This window comes from Protopterus annectens, chromosome 4.part0 (assembly GCF_019279795.1).
Source record: "Protopterus annectens isolate FY-2018-M chromosome 4.part0, PAN1.0, whole genome shotgun sequence".
Taxonomy (NCBI): domain Eukaryota; kingdom Metazoa; phylum Chordata; order Ceratodontiformes; family Protopteridae; genus Protopterus; species Protopterus annectens.
Window position 1 is genome coordinate 1677470675 of NC_056733.1, and position 19163 is coordinate 1677489837.

Consider the following 19163-nt stretch of genomic DNA (forward strand, 5'->3'; position numbering starts at 1 on the left):
CCAATTAACAACTAGTATATTCCTGTAGTTCGCATTACTTTCCTAGTCATTGCTGTTATCTGTACATTACAAGTATTGCTACACTACCCTATTGCCTTAGTTTGGACAGTGATATGGCTGCCGACATCTATATACATGAACTGGTTTTACCTGCAGTATACACCTCTTACCTGGTATACCTGTGTAGGAATAGTTTGTCAACACTAACTGTTTCTACACATACTCCCAGATTTCAGGTTGATGTAATGCACATACTTGTCCATCTCTTTTTGCACAGACTCCAGCCATGTCTTGACCACATGCAAGTGAACTGGGACATATGTAGACTATTGCACTCTTCAACCTTTAGTGACTTACAACACTCATATACAGGATTTCTTAGACAGTTGTATTATGTAGCACAGTGTGGGTGACAGTGATCAGTGATACCATATTATTCAGAGCAACTGCAAAACTCACAATGCCGTACAATACCAGAGTAAACAGTACCAGTACAGGGTATCAAGCTTTTATTTCTCGGCACAGTGTTTGTATCTGACATACCTGTGGGAGCAATGTTTGTTAGCACTACCTGACTATTGCCACACAAAGTACCAGATTTCACATTAGTATTATGCACTTACATCTCACTCTGTTACTGTACCCACTCTGGTCACAGCTTGACAGCATGAGGGTATGGATGGGACATACTTGACTTATTACTCTCATAACAGTATGGGAAGTTGCTACAGTAGCAGGTTTCTTCTTACAGATGTGTGAAATTCAGTTGCATGTCCTGTTTGCAGCCTATAAATCTGGGATCATCCCACTGATTTCCCTGGGGACAAGGTGACAGGCAGCAGATATGGGCCAATATACTGGACATTTTGGACATATATGTGCAGTTGGGGGGATGATTCTGTATGCAAACTACTTCCACTCCCAGTTTTCAGACCATGGCTCTATCTGCTAACACTAAAACACTGTCCATCACAGTTGAGTGTGCTATATGGATATCGATGTATATCTCTTATCTGATTTCTGTGAATGATTCTCCTGTGGTTTTCCATTCTGACCTTGTATTACATCACTCTTATACAGGATTTCTTAGACAGTTATATTGTGTAGCAGAGTGTGTGTGACAGTAATGAGTACTACCTTATTATTCAAAGCAACTGCAACACTAACAATGTCATGCAATACCAAAGTAAACAATACCATTACAGGGTATCACACCTTTATTTCGGGGCACAGTGTTTGTATATGATGTACCTGTGGGAGCAATGTTTGTTAGCACTACCCGACTGTTGCTACACAAAGTACCAGTTTTACATTAGTATTATGCACTTACATCTCACTCTGTTACTGTACACACTCTGGATACAGCTTGACAACATGGGGTGTAGATGGGACATACTTGGCTTATTACTCTCATAACAGTTTTGGGAGTTGCTAGAGTGACTGGTTTGTTCTTATAGATGTGTGACAATCAGTTGTATTTCTTGTTTGAAGCCTATATGTCTGGGATCATCCCACTGATTTCCCAGGGGGACACAGTGACAGGCAGCAGATATGGGCTAACATACTGGACATTCTGGACATATCTGTACAGTTGTCGGGTATGATTATGTATGCAAACTACTACCACTCCCAGGATTTGAACCATGGCTGTGTGTGTTAAAAATACAACAGTTCATGTCTCAAGTGTGTGCTATTTGGATCTTGTTGTCCATCGTTTCACTGTTTTCTGTCTATGTCTCTCCCAGTTGTACTAGCTGACCTCTGGGGATTACACTAGTCATATACAGACATTCCTACACATTTTTAATTTATGTTGTACAGTGAGGGTAACATTACTTAATACAACAGTACTATTTAGTAATTGCAAATCTACATTACCATATGATACCAGAGTAAACTCATGCAGTCCAGCAGTTAGACCTTCATTGTCAGTCTATTATGCTTTCATTTATATACAACCTATATGAGACTCTTCCTGCCATATTTTCTGCTGTATGCAGTACTTGCCTTTTACAATACAGGTTTTATACAGGTAATTGACTTACTAATACAGTTAGATTTATTATCTCCTATGACAGTACATGCAAGAGTATTACTAACCTGCCTCATGTTGCAACCTCTCCAAGCGACAGCCATGGGCCTCCTGGTTCACAGCCCACTCACTTGCTGCTGTGAAGGCCATAAGAGGAATATTTAGCCATACCTATCCATAATATACATGACCTGGCAATTATTAAACAGGTAGTGGAGTGATACTTACACATTACTGGGACCTCCCCTGTTGTCCTGGCCTCTTGCATACACTGATCCAAGAGATCCCCCTTTTGCCACTTCTGGTTGGCATAGTGATGCCTGACCTGCTCACCAGTTCAGCGTATGCCAGTGGCACTGGTGAGGTCACAGGTGAGATGGTCCCAGGCTTTGACTTAATATCTGGAACCCTGGTACTGGCCCTGCAGCAGTCTCTGCTCATGGTCTTTGACAAGGAGTCCTGCCATGACTCTGGACTCCTGGATGCCCCAGTGCTGCACCCTAAAGTCCACTCCCTCTCCCTTTCCTGACATGGTACCTGCAAGGGGAAGCTACAGTCAGTTATGAGATGTATTTCCGCCTGTTGGGTTTCAGTAGGGCTGATTTCCTGCACTTTCCCATGATTGGATGGTTTTGGAAAGGCTAAACTATGGACAAACCTGCTTTCTTAAGGTTGGCATTGTTTAAAGGGGTATACCACTGGGCAAATTGAGTTAGCTTGCCTACACTATGCTTACACCTACTAAGCTGGCCTCTGCAATGCTTAGCATTGCTTAATATTTACTTTGCATTATATTTGCTTTTTGGTATTGATTTATTATTCATTACATGTTATATATATATCTAGTATCCATGATTCATGTTAACGTACACTGTATGGGGTCCTTGCATTTCATAGGGGACTTCAACACTCTATTACAATTACACCTCACATCTGGGGTTACTTCAGTACTCCAGTTCACATGTTTATGTTATGTAGTAGGTTATTGAACATATGACTGTATACTGGTTCCTTTCACATGTTCAGGTTGATTTTACTATCTTGAGGATTTGTTTTGTAATACCTCAAGCTTATGTATTGCTGTGATGGCTTGATGGTTAACTACTGTGACTATAGCATATAGGGTCCTGGGTTCAAGTCCTGCAAGGCTGTTTATTTTGTTGCTGGGCAGAACAGCAGCTGTTGGATACAGAGTGATTAAGGCACTTTTAAGCACTTGTAAGCAGGTTTGCGCGGGTTTGCGCACGGGTAAGCAATGCTAACCTCCGGTTAAATATGCTTACAGAGTTAGCTTAAAAATTGCTTAACTTGTGTGGCATTGCTTACCCCCATGCAAACGGGCTTAAACCCGCTTTCTAGTGCTTACATATGTTCAATCCCGCTTACTACTTCTTAATAGTGCTTACACTTGCTTACTAGTGCTTACTCCCCCTTACCACTGCACTTATTTAGACAGTAATGTCTAATGGTTCTTGGGAAGATGGGAGATTTGGAAGCTGTATGGAGTTATCATTCATTAGACATTTTACCTTCCATTTGTATCCCTGATTCCTATGTACATACACTGTATGGGCCACATGTGATTATCTGTGGACTTTGCAACATTATGACACTGACACCGCACATCTGCCTTTAATGCAGTACTCCAGTTCACAAATATATGTTATTTAGTAGGTTATGCAACTAAAAATATTGGTCATAACATGATTTGACATGGAAAATGGAATGTGCTGCAGTGGGACTCGAACCAGGAATGCCTGCTCGTAATGCAAATGCTCTGCCCACTACACTATTGCTGTACTGCTTCATTTGCATATATATATATATATATATATATATATATATATATATATATATATATATATATATATATATATATATATATTGCTTTTTATCCTCTTCTGCCATTTAAGCTGCATTAACTGTAGCTAAGCAATGAGTAAACCCATGCACCTATGGTTAAATTTAAACTGCTTCATAAAAAAAAATATCTTTATATTTTTTGTGTTAACTATTGCTCTTGTACACGTGGGGGATGCTGCTGGCGGTATGTGTACACCTATGAGAGGTCTTGCTCATTCTTTTAGGGCTTTCTGCTGTTCTTCATTGCAGGGGCATGTATATTCTGAGAGCTCTGCTCTCAGACATGCCCCCTGCACTCTTACATGCTCTATGTAAGATTAGGAGCTCAGGCAGCGTGCCTTCATTAATATGCAGGTGCGCTGTCATCCTGCTCCTAAACGGCAGCTTCTGTGCAGGACTAAGCTAGTCATACATGGAAGAATAGTAAATCCGGGGGTTAGTCTTTTATTTTCCTTAAGGAATTTTTTTAAGTGCTTCACTTGATTCTACTTTATTTTCTTGACTTTTGAGTTTATTAAAATACACTCTAAAGGCTTCTAGAATTCCTTCTATTTGATACTTTTCTTTTGTGTCTATATTGTATATTTCTTTTATCTGATTTGCCTTTATCATTCTTTTTGCCCTGTTAGCTATTCTTCTTTCATTTTTTTGATTCATAGAGTAAGCGCATACTTTGACCTTCACTAGATTAATCATTGTTTTATGGTTCAATATCTTATAGTTAAATAAACTATCTCAATAATTAAATACAATAGTGTAAAGAACTTTAAATACAGCATTGTTCTAGTATATACATCTTGTATTTTATCTTACTGCATTGTTTAAAGTCCTTCAACCAACATTTGCTTTCAGTGTAACAGTATCTATTTTATAGTATCAACATTTTATTTAGAAAATGTTTATTATCAATGCATTTCCTGCTTCATTTATCACCATTGTATACATATATATCCTTTAGCCCATATGTATATTTCTAAGTAACCATTTTATTTTAGTGTTTCTTTATACCAGATTTAATATACAACTGAGATGACTGTTAGTATTTGTTGCAAACCCTATCTGTACACAGTCCAAGTAGGTTCATGTTTCCTACTGTTAAGACAACAGAGCCTTATGAAACTTCATTTGTTTCAACATGCAGTCAGGTTAATGTAAACATTGTTATTGTTGTTATAAACTGTAGATTTAATATCTAATAACATTTTGGCTTCTAATGTAATCTCCATATATACAATAAACAACACTTTTGTATAGTACATTCATCTGTTGAGTTGAATTGTTTACATCTTTAGATTTAGGTCTATTTCTATTAATATTATAGGCTTTTATAATGTTCTTGTTTAATAGATAAGTTATATGCAATTTTTGTGATATTTTATACTTTAGATAGTATCAGCAATTAATATGAATTTATTAAGTTTTCATCTGATTCATGTAATCTCTTACTTTTAACTTTTCTTGTACCTTGGTTTCTCTATGAAGCACAAGACAATACTAAGCATTTCATAAATAATATTTGAAGTGCTCTTAGTATATTAAACATATCAGTATTGCTGTATGCCTTGTTTAACAATTGAACTTAATCTATTCATCTTCATAGTTAATGACTAACTGTGGACTGACATGAGACTTGTTCATGTTTATCACATGAGTGTCATTTCTAATTTATTAGTCTTGCTAAGTATGCTGATTTTTATAATGCTTTCATGGCATTTAAATCCTACAATACTAGTTCTTTATTACATCGGGTTCAGCTTCTTACTGAATACATTTGTGTAGATATATATATATATTTAATGGTTTCTTAGCTGTTAAATTATTATTAATTTTGTTGTTATAAGTAGTCATACTTTCTTTTATATCTATGTGTCCACTCGTGAGGCTGTAAAATGCACCTGCTCAATTTGTCCGCTATCACATTGGTGCTGCTGGGGATGTGCGTTGCAATCAGAAAGTGGTTGTAAGCTATTGCCCATTGCCATATTCTCAAGGCCTCTCGGTATAATGGGTAAGATCTGGTGCCCCCTTGTTTGTTGATGTACCAGACCACTGACATGTTGTCTGATTGGATCAAAATAGTCCCTGATGGAAGGATGGAGTAAAATGCTTGCAACACTAGAAGCACTGCCCTCAGTCCAGGACATTGATATGCAAAAGGGCCTCTGTCTCTGCCGGGTGCCTTGGACTGAGGTTCCCTGACATAGTCCTCCCACCTCATCAGGGAGGCATCCATGGTCACCGTGGCTATCAGTTGATGGGTGTTGAAAGGGTGAGACCATTGTTGGGGATTTTGAGACATCCACCAGAGTAAATCTTGCTTGCATCTCTGAGTTACACTTATCTGAAAAGACAAAGGATGTTGTAGAGGGTACCACTGAGTGAGAAGTAGCCATTGAAGGAGCCTCATGTGGAATCTGGCTAGAGAACCAATGATAATTGAGGCTGCCATTGACCCCAATAGCTGGAGTATAGATTGAGCTGGGGATTTGTGGTGACAGAGCAGCAGTTGAACTTGTCTTATTCTCTGAAGCCTGTGTTCTGGAAGGGATGCTGTATAATTTCTCGTGTCCAAAAGTACTCCTATAAATTCCAAAGACTGAGTTGGGGTTGTGTTGGATTTCTCCCAGTTCATAGTGATTCCCAGGCTTCAAGCTGTTAAGAGAGTATACTGCAGGGCTTCTTCCAGTAGATGCTTGGTGGGGGCAGTGAGGAGCCAGTCGTCTAGATATGGAAATGCCTGGAATCCTTGAAGTCGCAAGTGAGTGATAACCACTGCCATGCATTTTGTGAACACTCTGGGGACTATAGAGAGACTGAAGGGTAGGGCTCGAAACTGGTAGTGACTGGCTCCTATTCAGAAGTGGATGTATTTTCTTGAGCGTTTGTCCATTTTTATGTGGTAATACACATCTTGAAGATCTGCAGAGCACATCCAATTGTCTTCTTCCAGAAGAAGAAGGATAGACTGAACCATGACCATCCGGAATTTCTCTGTTTTTACAAATTTGTTTAGTGTACTGATATCCAGAATTGGTCTTCAGTCCCCTGTCTTTTTTGGCACTAAAGAGAATCTTGAGTAAAAACCAGATCCTATCTGGTCTGGAGGGACCATCTGGATGACTCTTTTTTGCAGTAGCTTTTGAATTTCATGTGCTGCTGCTTCCCTTTGACTGGGTGGAATGTCGGGTAATACTCTTGATGAGACTGGGCAAAGATGCAAGGGGATGTGATAGCCTCTGGATATTATCCGTTGTACCCAAGAGTCAGATGTTATCTTTTGCCAGGCAGCAGGGTACAAGGAGAAATGACCCCCGACCGCTTCCAGAGGTGAGCAGTCGGGCAACACTTCAGGAGTGCTGATAGGTTGACCAGAGAAAGAATCTCTGGAAACCTGATTTTTCGGACCTCCTCTGCCCCAAAAGAGGCATCTTCCATTGGAGTTTCACCCTCTGCCTCTAGGAGAGAACTCGGCCTGTGCATCTCGGAAAGAACCCTGTGATTTATTGTGCCAGATCTTTCCGCTCCTCTGATTTCTGGAGTAGAATTGCTGAGGACTGAAGTGTCTGTCAGCAACAACAGACAGGGTCTTGCCATCTTGTTCGCACCTTTCCAGCATATCCTTGACTTTAGGGCCAAACAAAGAAGTGGCCTCTATGGGGGAATTCATGAAGGAAGCCTTAAAGGAGTCCGCAAAGTCACAAAGGCACAACCAGACATGTCGTCTGGTGACTATACCTGTGCCTGCTGCTCTAGCCACCCCTTCTGTTGAGTGAGAAATAAGACGTATGGAAGAGTTGGAAATGAACTCTAGGGTGGCTATCTGAGCAGCCACATTATCACGGACTATATCAGAAACAGCTCCTGCCAAGGTTTCAGAGAGATGGTTGATAAGATCTCGCCAAATAATTCAAAGACCTTATGGCGAAGGTCGATGAAGCAGACGCATACTTCCCTAATCTGTCGATCGCCCGGGACTCCTTGTTGAGTGGATGGAGAGTTTGGCTCTCTTCTGCCAAATCCTTCTTAGTAGCAGCTGCCACCACCATAGCATCCGCTGGAAGACCTCGTGACCAATGCGGGTGCTCAGCTGGTGGTGATAATATTTTATCTGGTGTCTTAGGTATCACTTCCATGGTGTCAGGGGCCTATCATGCTTGCTGGATGATGAGCTGGACGAGCTCATCAGCAGGCGGGGTGATCCAGGAGGTAGGGGGCTGGGCATGAAAAGCCTGCAGGAATACGGATTCCTCAGAGGAAGGATGAGAGGGCTTCCAGTCACCCCTCTGTCTATGGATCATGAGGATGTCAGCAAAGGGCACCTCATCAGAGGGTGACCATGGGGACTCTCCCCGTCATAAAAATCCATATCTTCAGTCAATGACTCCTCAGTGGAGTCCATGTGCTTCCTCTTACATGAAGCTTTGTGGGGTACTTCCTCAGTGGGAGGTTCTGGGGAAGACTGCAAAGAGGGGGTCTCCTGAGGAGGAGAAACATGAGGATCTTGTGCCCTGTGTCCAGCAGTTGAAGCTTGTGACAGTTGCGGCACAGAGGATGGAGAGGACTCCGACATGTGAGCTTTGCCAGCAGAGGCAAGCACCCTCTCCATGGCCTGGAAGGCTGGCCTGCCCAAGGAGGAAAGGAGCCCAGAACCGAGCACGACAACCTCAGAATCAAGGTCACACCCCGCCCCGACAAGCCCGCCCCCAGACAAGGAATCTCAAGAGGACCATGAACCATAAGAGAGAGAGCATTCCTAGAAGGTGCCATAGAAAAAATTAGCATGGAGACAAGAATGCCATCCTCAAAAGCACAGCCACTGGCCTGAGAAGAGCCCGATGCCCAGTGCACCGAAGACCACAACTACAACTCTGGTTCCAAAGTGAGATCCACTATTGGATTCAGAGGAAGAGAAGCTGCTGTCAGAGTAATAGACTTCGAGACTTAAGTGGAAGTCAAAGGAGGAGGAGTATATTTTGGGGTTTGAGGAGATATATGTTCACCTGAATGAGGAAACATGGACTTTAATGGTTGGGAGAGACCTCTGGCCACAAGCAACTGCTCAACAAGCCGCAACATATCCTGTTCAGAGAGACTCTTGGTTGACATCATGGAGAAAGCTGATGGTGATTCTGGCCTTTCTAGAAAAGGACTATACTGGCTGCTAGCAAAAGGATAAAGTGAAGGGGAATATTTGATCCTTGTTAATTCAATAGGTGTAGAGCCCAGAGCCGAGGATGTCTGCACCAAAGAAAATGGTGTGGAACTAGTCTGTGCCAAGAATGCCAGCGCCATAGTAGTTGAAGGTGTCTGCACTGTAAAGGCAAAGGTCTGCCCTGAAGGGTACCATGCCATAGTGGAAAGTGTCTGCACTGGCAATAAGGACGGTGCCAAGAAGGACTGCACTGAAGCACATGTCAGTGCTGAAAATGTCTGTGCCATGGAGTACAGAAGAGTCATACTTGGAGCTGAAAGTGACTGTACCAATGGTGCCGAAGGGGACTGAACCTGTATGGATAGTACCGTTAAGGGTTGCAACAGAACTGTCTGAACTGTAGTTGTCTTCACCGAGAACTCCAGTGCCAGTATTGATAAAGGAGACATGGCTGTAGTCAGAATCATTTGGGGTGGTGCCGAGCGTGGAGCCAGCAGGGTCACAGGTGGCAGTACCAGAGTAGTATTCAATTTCACCTTCTTGTGAGTCACCTCCCTACAATCTCCAGAGGGAAAAGAAGGGAGTGACTTCAATGAAGAAGAGGAAGAACACCTCTTGCAGGGTTTAACAGGAGGGGCTGAGCCCTCCAACCCAGAAAAACCCTCAGAGAAAGGAGACTTGAGGACACCTTTCAAAATTAACTTAGACTTCCTCTCGTTGAGAATCCTGGTAGAGAAATTTTTACAAATCCTACACGGAGGATCCACAGTCAAGTGGGAGACATTAAGATAATAGACACATAAGTCATGGCCATCAGAAAGTGGTAACTTACGGCCACAATCCTTACCTTGAAACCAACGCTTCTTTTCTTATCCAACATAACTGGTGTAGACTAGAAGAACAGTACCAAAAAGAAGAAGAAAGGCTACCCAAAAAAGGGTAAAAAGAGAAAGGAAGGATTACCAATGAAGGTAATGGAGAATTACCACAAGGTAAGAAAATAGGGTAATAAAGGGAAAAGACTAAAGGGAGAGTCTAAAATGTGCAATAGGGTAGGAAAATATTAGAATAAACTTTTGAGAAAAATTTAGAGTAAGAACAATGTATAAACTTTCAAAAAATAGACACTAAGCTGAGAGAGTGGCTTGACACGGCTGTACAGCAACATGGCAAATGAGATCTGAGGTAACAGGGAGCAGAGCATTCTGGGTAGGAACTTGGCTCAAGAGTTTTTGGCTGACGTGAGATTGATATTGGCCGGTTCAGTTCCAAGGATGGAACTGATAACCCATCAGTAAGGAATGAACAAAGATTAACAATATCAGATTATATCTTACCAGCTCATGGCTTTGGCGGGAAAGCAGAGAACTTTAAGTGAAGCTTTTATAGTGCTAGAATAGGCCATGAGCTTATAGAGCAGTTTTTTTTTTACTTTGCATTTCTTTTAATTCATTTAAAATGACCACCAGCACCCACTGAATTACAGAAAAGTGCCTCAAACAACATTTTTAATATTAATAGCACTCTTTTAACTATTAACACATAGTTTACAAAGGAACAAATCATAAACATTTGTTTTTTAAACTGATATAATTTTATATTTCCTAGACCATTCACACTAGAGTCAAAAGCTGTATAGCATTGTGTTTTCATACTATTAAAGCCTGAAAGCATGTATGGTTATTCCATATTTCATATGTTAAGACATGGCAAGTTAGTACTACTTGTTCTAGATATTAAAGAAGTTCTATGATATTTGTATTATTTTCTATGTTTAATATTGCATTAGTATAAATAAAAAAAGGCATTTACCTTGTCTTCCATACCAGAGTCAAAAGCAGTATAGCATTGTGTTATTAAACTATTAAGGTTTGAAAGCATGTATGGTAATTCTATTTTCCATATGTTAAGACAAAGCAAGTTAATAATACTTGATCTAGTTATTAAAGCAGTTCTTTGATATGTATCTTATTTTAGATGTTTAATACTGCATTAGTATAAATAATAAAAGGCATTTACCTTATAAATGAGATCATTCCCAAACAGTATATGTCACCCAGTTCATTTTTATATTCCATGGTGTTGTAAAATCTGGATCTATCAAACTAGTTAAACATTTGAATGAGTACTTCTACTCTAGCATTTGTTTAAACATCTTTAGCTTTTCGTCTTTGTCTCGCAGCTTCTTTTTCTTGTCATTGGTTTTCCATTCATTTTTCTCAGCATGGTGTTTCAAACCAAAAGAACTCCAATCCATTTCTTCTATGTTGCCTAAGACTTTATTAGCTGATAGACAAGCCACTGCTGTTTCTATTGAGTGAAATATTTTTGGGCCATCACTGAAGAAGATTTTAAATCTTGTTGGAAAAAGCAGATGTACTTTGAGCTGCCTTTTTTAAGTTCTTTTATTAGTGGTAAACATTATTTTCTTTTGGCCATTACCATAGTTGAGTAATCATTATTAAACTGGATTATGTGCTCTCCAAATCTGAGTGGGGAATTAGACCTGGCAGTTTTTAATATAGGTTCTTTATCTTGAGATAAAAACAGTTTGCTATGACTGACCTGGGACTGTTTGTTCCTTTGTTAGATGCTGAGACTGGCACTCTCTCAATCCCATAGGAGAGAGCCTCTGGAAGCTTTAAAATGTCTAGAAGCCATGTATTAAGAAACATCACCATATTACTACCCTCAGTTCTTTCTGGTATTCCATAAATCTGGAGATTGTTGCATCGGGATCTATTTTCTAGCTTTTCAATTTTGCCCATTAGTGAAACATTTTGTCTATTTAGTGTGTCATTATGTTTTTCATAGTCAGAAATTCTGTTTTCTACATCATTTCATGATTCTTCCATATTGTCTATCTTCAAGTTCTGTTGCTTTGTCAATTCCTGTAATTGTTAAATTTGCTTTTTACTATTCTCTTCAAAAGTATCCAGCTTCTTGTTCATTTTATCAAATTTCAGTGACAAGTCCTGCATTTTTGTTAATAATGATTGTAAATCCTTCTTTATTGTTTGGTCAGACATAGTATTTTTGTGAAGCTCATCTTTTCTCTGGTCCTGATGCTTTCTCTTCATGTTTTTGACAGGAATATTTGTAGAAAATGCCAATTTTTTTATGTAGACTTTTTATACCATTAGTTATGATATGATTGTTTAACTGTTCACGATCAATATTTTTTTAAATTTTTCCTGTCAGAAATAGATTTTAAGGACAGAGCTGAAGAAAGATGCAGCCACTCAGTTCACATGCTGATCACACCCCCCCCCCCCTTTATCCTAATGCTTGAAATACCCAAGTCTTTTATTCCCCAGGATCTAATGCTTTTTCTGTGTGACATGACAATATACCTGGTTGCTTAATTAATAATGTTGAACATTAGAACATACCTTTTCAACCCTGTAAAACTGTAAGTTTTGTTAATGATGAGTGGTGCACTGCAGTTGTGAAGCCTCTCCGTAAGGGTGTCCTTACAACTCACCCAGGTAATTGCTGAAGTATCAGTCTAACAAGCCTCATTTGCAAGGCCAATGAATGTATTATAACTGACCTCTTTAATTATGATATTATGAATTTAATTTTCTTGACCACTAACAACTTTGCTTTGTGAAGGGTAGATACTTTTATGGGATCTGCTAAATATTTTCAGTTGAACTTTTGGATTTTTTTAAAGGGATACAGAGTCTGTAGACAATGACCATGCAGTATGCAGTCAAAGTCATTGTCAAGTGTATCTTGACCTGGCCAAGACCTTCAACAGCATTCCTTATGCCTGCATCCTGCAGAAGCTAAATGATTAAAAATTGACCAGTATGTGGCAATATAGCAAAGAATCTGAATGACATAACCAACACAGTGAGAGTTTCTGGAGTATCATCAGAATGTATGAAAGTAGCCAGAAGTGTCTTTCAGCCTCTGTGCTGGGAATTCTACTGTTTGACCATTACTTCTCAGATATTCAGAATTATCAAGTAACTGCAAACTGGGCACTGCTGTTAAGCCACTCTCTGACACCAAAATCCTCCAACATGAACTCTCCTTGGTAAACACTTTGTCTAGTAAAAATTGCTCAAGCTAAATCCTAAAAAGAATAGTGTTGTCACTTCTGACAGACACCCTCCTCACTCATCATATTATATAGACAACACATTACTACAAAATGAAAATTTAGTCAGAGACCAAGAAACCTGTACTGACAATTCCCTCACTGTTGATCATCATGTGGCAATGTTTGTAGAATGAATAATTTCAACATCTAATGAAGTAATGGCTTTCTTTTACTTGTCACTGATCAGATAAATTATTCAGCATAATATTCCATTTATATCTTAATAAACATGTCAAACAATTAGAAAGACCCCAAAGTCTCCTAACCAAAAAAGACCATAGTGCTCAAGCTATCAGGACAGGGGGGGTCTCTATCCCTTTATTTCAGTGTTTTACAGATTTTATTAAGGGGAGAGCTATGTTTTGCTTACTGCACTATAAGGCATGCAGTTGTCTTGGACCCCCTGTACTCTTCAAGACCAATGAGTCTACTTACACTAGAACCAAGGAGCTAAATCTTCACCAGTAGAAAAAAAAAAAAAAACATTTTGGTGAGTCAGACTTAAAAATGAGCTCCTTTTAGACCTCTGGAATAGACTCTGCTAGCTTGTTAAGCAATTTGACTATCTTCTTTTAAATATAACCCGGTTGACTGGATTGTTATTCACAAATTTACATGAAATTTGGCTGGCACATTCCTCCTGGCTAAAGGAGGTGCAGCCTGAGAGAAGGTACTGGCAAGGGCAGCAATGGTCATCAGATTATTTTGGAATGTCTATGAAATCTGGGAATATCCTTTCTTAATAACACAAAAATTCCAACTCCAAGAACGTCAATACTTTATTACAGCAAAGCTTTCAGATATAAATCCTTCTTCAGTGGAATAGAGAAGAAAGATTTATATCCGAAAGCTTTGCTGTAATAAAGTATTTACGTTGTTGGAGTTAGAAATTTTCTGTTATTCAGCTTTTATTTTCTAACTTCTGGTTTATCACTACATCAGCCTTTGGTCTTAAATATCCTTTCTTAAACAGGCAAGGACTTGATAACTTTGATATATTAACATCAGCTTATTTTCACAGTCAAATAGGAATTAAATAAATATAATATAATTCTAGCAAAAGCAGAGTGAACTCGTATCACTTTACTTGTTTAAACATTCATGCACCATTTATTACATATCATACTTTAAAAAGATGACATTTCTCAGATTACCAAGTGCTTTTCAAAACCATTAGAAAAGAAATGCTTATAATCCATAATGAAATTCAGAAGTGATGCATTAAGCATAGTTTCTACTGCTGTTGGTTTAAATGACTGTAGTCTAAAGCAATTAGCTTAATTATTTAATTAAGATCCTGTGTCAAGCTGTTCTGTTTCTGCATTATTGCCCATAAGTAAAGGCTAAGCATTTAACATACTTACAAACCTGAGTAACAGAACTTCTCATGCAGAGCTTAATTGATTGACTAAAATGGAATGGTTATTGAGTTTTTTTTTGTCATCTCTTAATCACTAGCTCAGTACCAACATTATGTTGCTTTGACTTCTCTTTTAGCTAACATTGATATGAGAAAATACATGCAAAAGACATGTTTTTGTGTCTGAGAAAAGTTGCTAGTGAAATGTATTTTATTTGAGTTCATGATATATATAGAAACAGATCCCCAAATTTTACTTCAGTCTTTTTCTTGAATATTTGAAGACATATGAATTGTCACCTAGTATCACTCCTGCTCAGCTTCTAAGACAACAAAAATGGCATATGTCAACTGTTTTATGAACTACTGACACCCTTCCTAAAGACCAGTGCTTTCTATTTTATAACAGTGATACTGACTTTACACTTTAGATTAAAACAGTCAGATTCAGCATCACCATTTGCAAATCCTTCATGTGGTTATCTTAAACATTATACCACACAAGTAATATAACTGCATAATTTGTTCGTGCAATGTGTCCCTCAGGGTTATCTGTGTTCAGCTCAAGATTCTGAGATATTTTTTTTAATGGATGTTTAGTAGTATGTAGCCTATTTGTCTTCTGTTTCATTTTATTTCTAAAAGTTTTACAATGGTAATGGGAAATTAACTCATTAAACTGCATTGTGTTTAAAGGGGTCTACTTCATAAGAACAAAAACCCACTTACCCGAATCACTAAATGTTGAAACAACTTCACCGAAATGACAATTTAACAAACACTCAGATCACCAATTAGAAACTCCTGGAAAGTAACCATGTGTCCAGAACCACAAATAATCAAACTGGAAGCAAATTAATCTACCCATGTGGGGCGGCTTCCCCCCAAAAATCCCCTAACTAAATATACCGACTCTGAGATTGAACTACAGTGGGTAAAGGGGCAAAATTCACAATGGTGCCAAGTGGTTCCTTTTCCACTGTAACTTTCCGGTAATCTGAGTGTTCATTAAATTGTGGTTTTGGCGAATATGTCTCAGTCTTCAAAGATTCAGGTAAGTGGGTTTTTGTTCTTTTCAAGTAGACCCATTTAAAGACACCTTTACTCTTTGACGTTGTGAATATTAAAGCTGTTTTCCTTACATGTTTCTTTAAGATTAACACTGTAAGCATTTTAAATCTTCTAAAAAATAATGATATGACCTTGTGGTAAATGCAATTTCTACAGGTACATAGATACCAATACATCCTTCCAACATCCAGATACACAAGAGGTTTTTACTTTTAGTATTAATGCTCAATGTGATTCCCTACATATAGTATATCTCGCTACATGTAATATTTGTAGCAAATTTTATGTAGGTAAAACTGACAGAACTTTTAAAGAAAGAATCAGGGAACATGCGCATCACATAAGAAAAGGCAGTTCACACAATGCCTTAGCAAAACATACCAGTGATACCAGTTCCCAACATGTATTTTCTTTTAGGGCTATAGGTAGAGTTTTTGAAAGTATATGTTGAGGTGATGTTAAGATAAAAACTGAAAATTTAGAGGCCAGATGGATCATTAGACTTAAAGATACTACAGGTCATGGCCTGAATGAAAATATCCCTCTAAAACCAGCTCTAAGAAATAAACCCCTGTGCAGATAAAATGTTTTTAGTCACAGGCTTACATGTATTTTACTCACATCCATGTTTTTATATTTATATTGTATTTTATGTATTTTGGACTTTTGTATTTTACTAGCATTGTTTAATACAGAGCTTTTACCTTGAATATACCTTTAAGAAGGCTCTAAGCTGCATGTGTTAATTAGTACAAATAGAAGAGCTAGTACCTTGATTTAGTACACCTGAAGAAGCCCACAGGGTGAAAGCACTTGTGTCTTGTTTTTATGAACAATAAATCTTTGAAGCCTGGAGCCTCACCTCAGTGTTTTTGTTGTTTTGACGGATTTCATTTCTTCTCTGAGGTATCTGGTTGAAGTTGGAACTTTTTTACTGTTATTAATTAATACATATTGTGAATTTACAAAAACTTGAGCATCACGCCTGTGAAAAGCAAAGCAAAACAGTCATACAGGTATATGTTTTATTAGATTCTACCAGTGTACATCACTGAGACATTAACAAAAAAACAAAAATTGCAGAATGTGTATTAGACCACACAGGAAAACAGACCCCATCATAAAAAGAGAATGAAAGATTATCTCTGAGACAGAGTTAATGAAAGCCAAGTGCAATTGTTGATTTCTACTGCTTACTGCAAAAAGACAAAAAATGCTATTGATAGTGCCAAATTATGTTTGACCATGCAAGGAAAAAAAAACATTAACCCCTACAAGGTAAGAAAAGAGACAATAAAACTTTGAGGCTTAGATGACTTGCCAGTAGAAATCTATAGAAATGATGACAAGTTAACAGATGAATGTTTCATAGCACTGCTGTACATTACATCTTTAAAATATAACCGCAAATGTCATTACTTCAACATGGATAATGGTATACGTGTAAAACAAGTTAATGTGACTGCAATAAAAAAAGAATCTAGCCATTTTAAAAACATGTTCTGACTTGGGAAATTAATGTCACGTCAAGACTGATGAAGATATTCAGATGTAAAACATCACCCATCACACATAATCAAAGAAGTAAAGTTTAGGGAGGAAAAAAATGTTATAGGCATGACACATGAAACTAGTCATTTATGTTTTTTTCTTTCAATTTTAGACATTGATGTTGGGAGAAAATCATTGCTTAGATTTTTTGGCCGACTTTTCTCTTTTTTTTAACTAAACTTTTTTTTTTAAATTTTACAAGAATGATATGGCAAAATACATATGCAACTAGATTGAGAGCAAGGTCATTGCAAATGCATTTATTATAATTAGAGAAATTGCATGCATGACTTCCGTTCACCCTGTACAACAGGATATACCATAAAAGCAATGAAGGAATGACTACTTTCCGAAATTATGCTAATTTGTAAAAGCACCAGATTTCATGATTAAATGTGCAATAAGGTAAAGGAGATAGAGTGATATTGAAAGAAACACATTTCAAAAATGGCTATAAGTAATCATTTACAAACCCATTCATTAAATAAATGATCACACTGAGTTAATGCACTAATATTGAAATAAACATGATTTCAACATTCAATACACATGCACAGATATACATATACACACACACACACATATATATATATATATAGATATATATATATATATATATATATATATATATATATATATATACATACACATACGCATATACATATACATATACTGTATGCTCTGTGTGGTTCTTGTAATACAATATGTAATACAACAGGTTTAGCAATCATATGCTAGATATAGATACATGAAAATTATTTGATGAGCAATCTCCTAAGGCACTCTACCTGCATGTTATATTTATGGAACTTTGATTATTGCATTTCGTAAACAATATTACTTATTTGCTATTTGGTAACATTTCTATTATTGTAATGTTTGAATTACATATATTTTAGAAAACTCAGTGAAGATTAGAAAGAAGGTTACAATCATCTACTCAAGAGTTATACTCAGAATCTGTATTTTATAGAATGGCTCACAACTTCAATGTATAGAAATAAATAACTTCCATACAAAAACATTAATTAGATAAATCCATTCTAGCATTATATATAATGATAGCAAATGAAAAACTGAAAACAAGTAAGGCAGCAGGAGCAGATGGGTTTCCAGAAAAGTTATGTAAATGAATCTGAAATGCTACCCTTGCCTTTACTGTTGGCTAGAATTTTACTGATAAGAAAAGTAAGTAGGGCACTGAAGACAGAGACAACTACCATCTAATTTATATTCTAAATACATATGTTAACATTTGGGAAAAAATATTAGCAGCTACATTTGATACTATCATTAACTCAAACTGTAGAATGAATTCTGGGAGGATTTATTTGTAATTGATAAGCTATTAATTACTAGTAGACTTTTTCAGTTTCTAAAGAGCCCAAGATGATAATGGAGATATTGGTAGTATATTTTTGACATAAAGAGGCAGTAGACACAATAAATTGAAAATGCTTATTACAAGTCTTAAGTAAAAGGGGTTTTGGTTCAAGATTAATTGCATCTATCAAGGTCTTATATAAAAGACCTAGATGTACATACTTTGTCCTGTTCCACTTCAATAAACACACAACACTCAATAACATTTGACAACCTTTATTAGACTTCCATAAACATGATTGTTAACCAATAGTTATAAATTTCAACCAAAAACATGACACAGGTCATAATAACATCCATGGGAAAAGACATAAAATAACAATAAGGGCAGTGTACCACTCACCCTTGATAAGCAGCATTCCCCACTTGCTCACTTATCTTTGCACTAATAAGGCAGCATTCCTGCTCACCATCAATTTATTGAAATATACCACCATCCAAGTAAGCAACTCTGCTTGCTTATTAACTGACCCACCAGAGCAACCGCTCACTTTCTTTCCAAACTTATTGAATTGCACATCCATCACCAGAGGGGGAACAGAAGAGGGCAAGCCTGCCCCTCTTCTCTGCCTTCCCGCACTAACATAAACACAAACCATACTAATAAAAAGAGGGAGGGCAGGAGGGTAGCAAATGCATG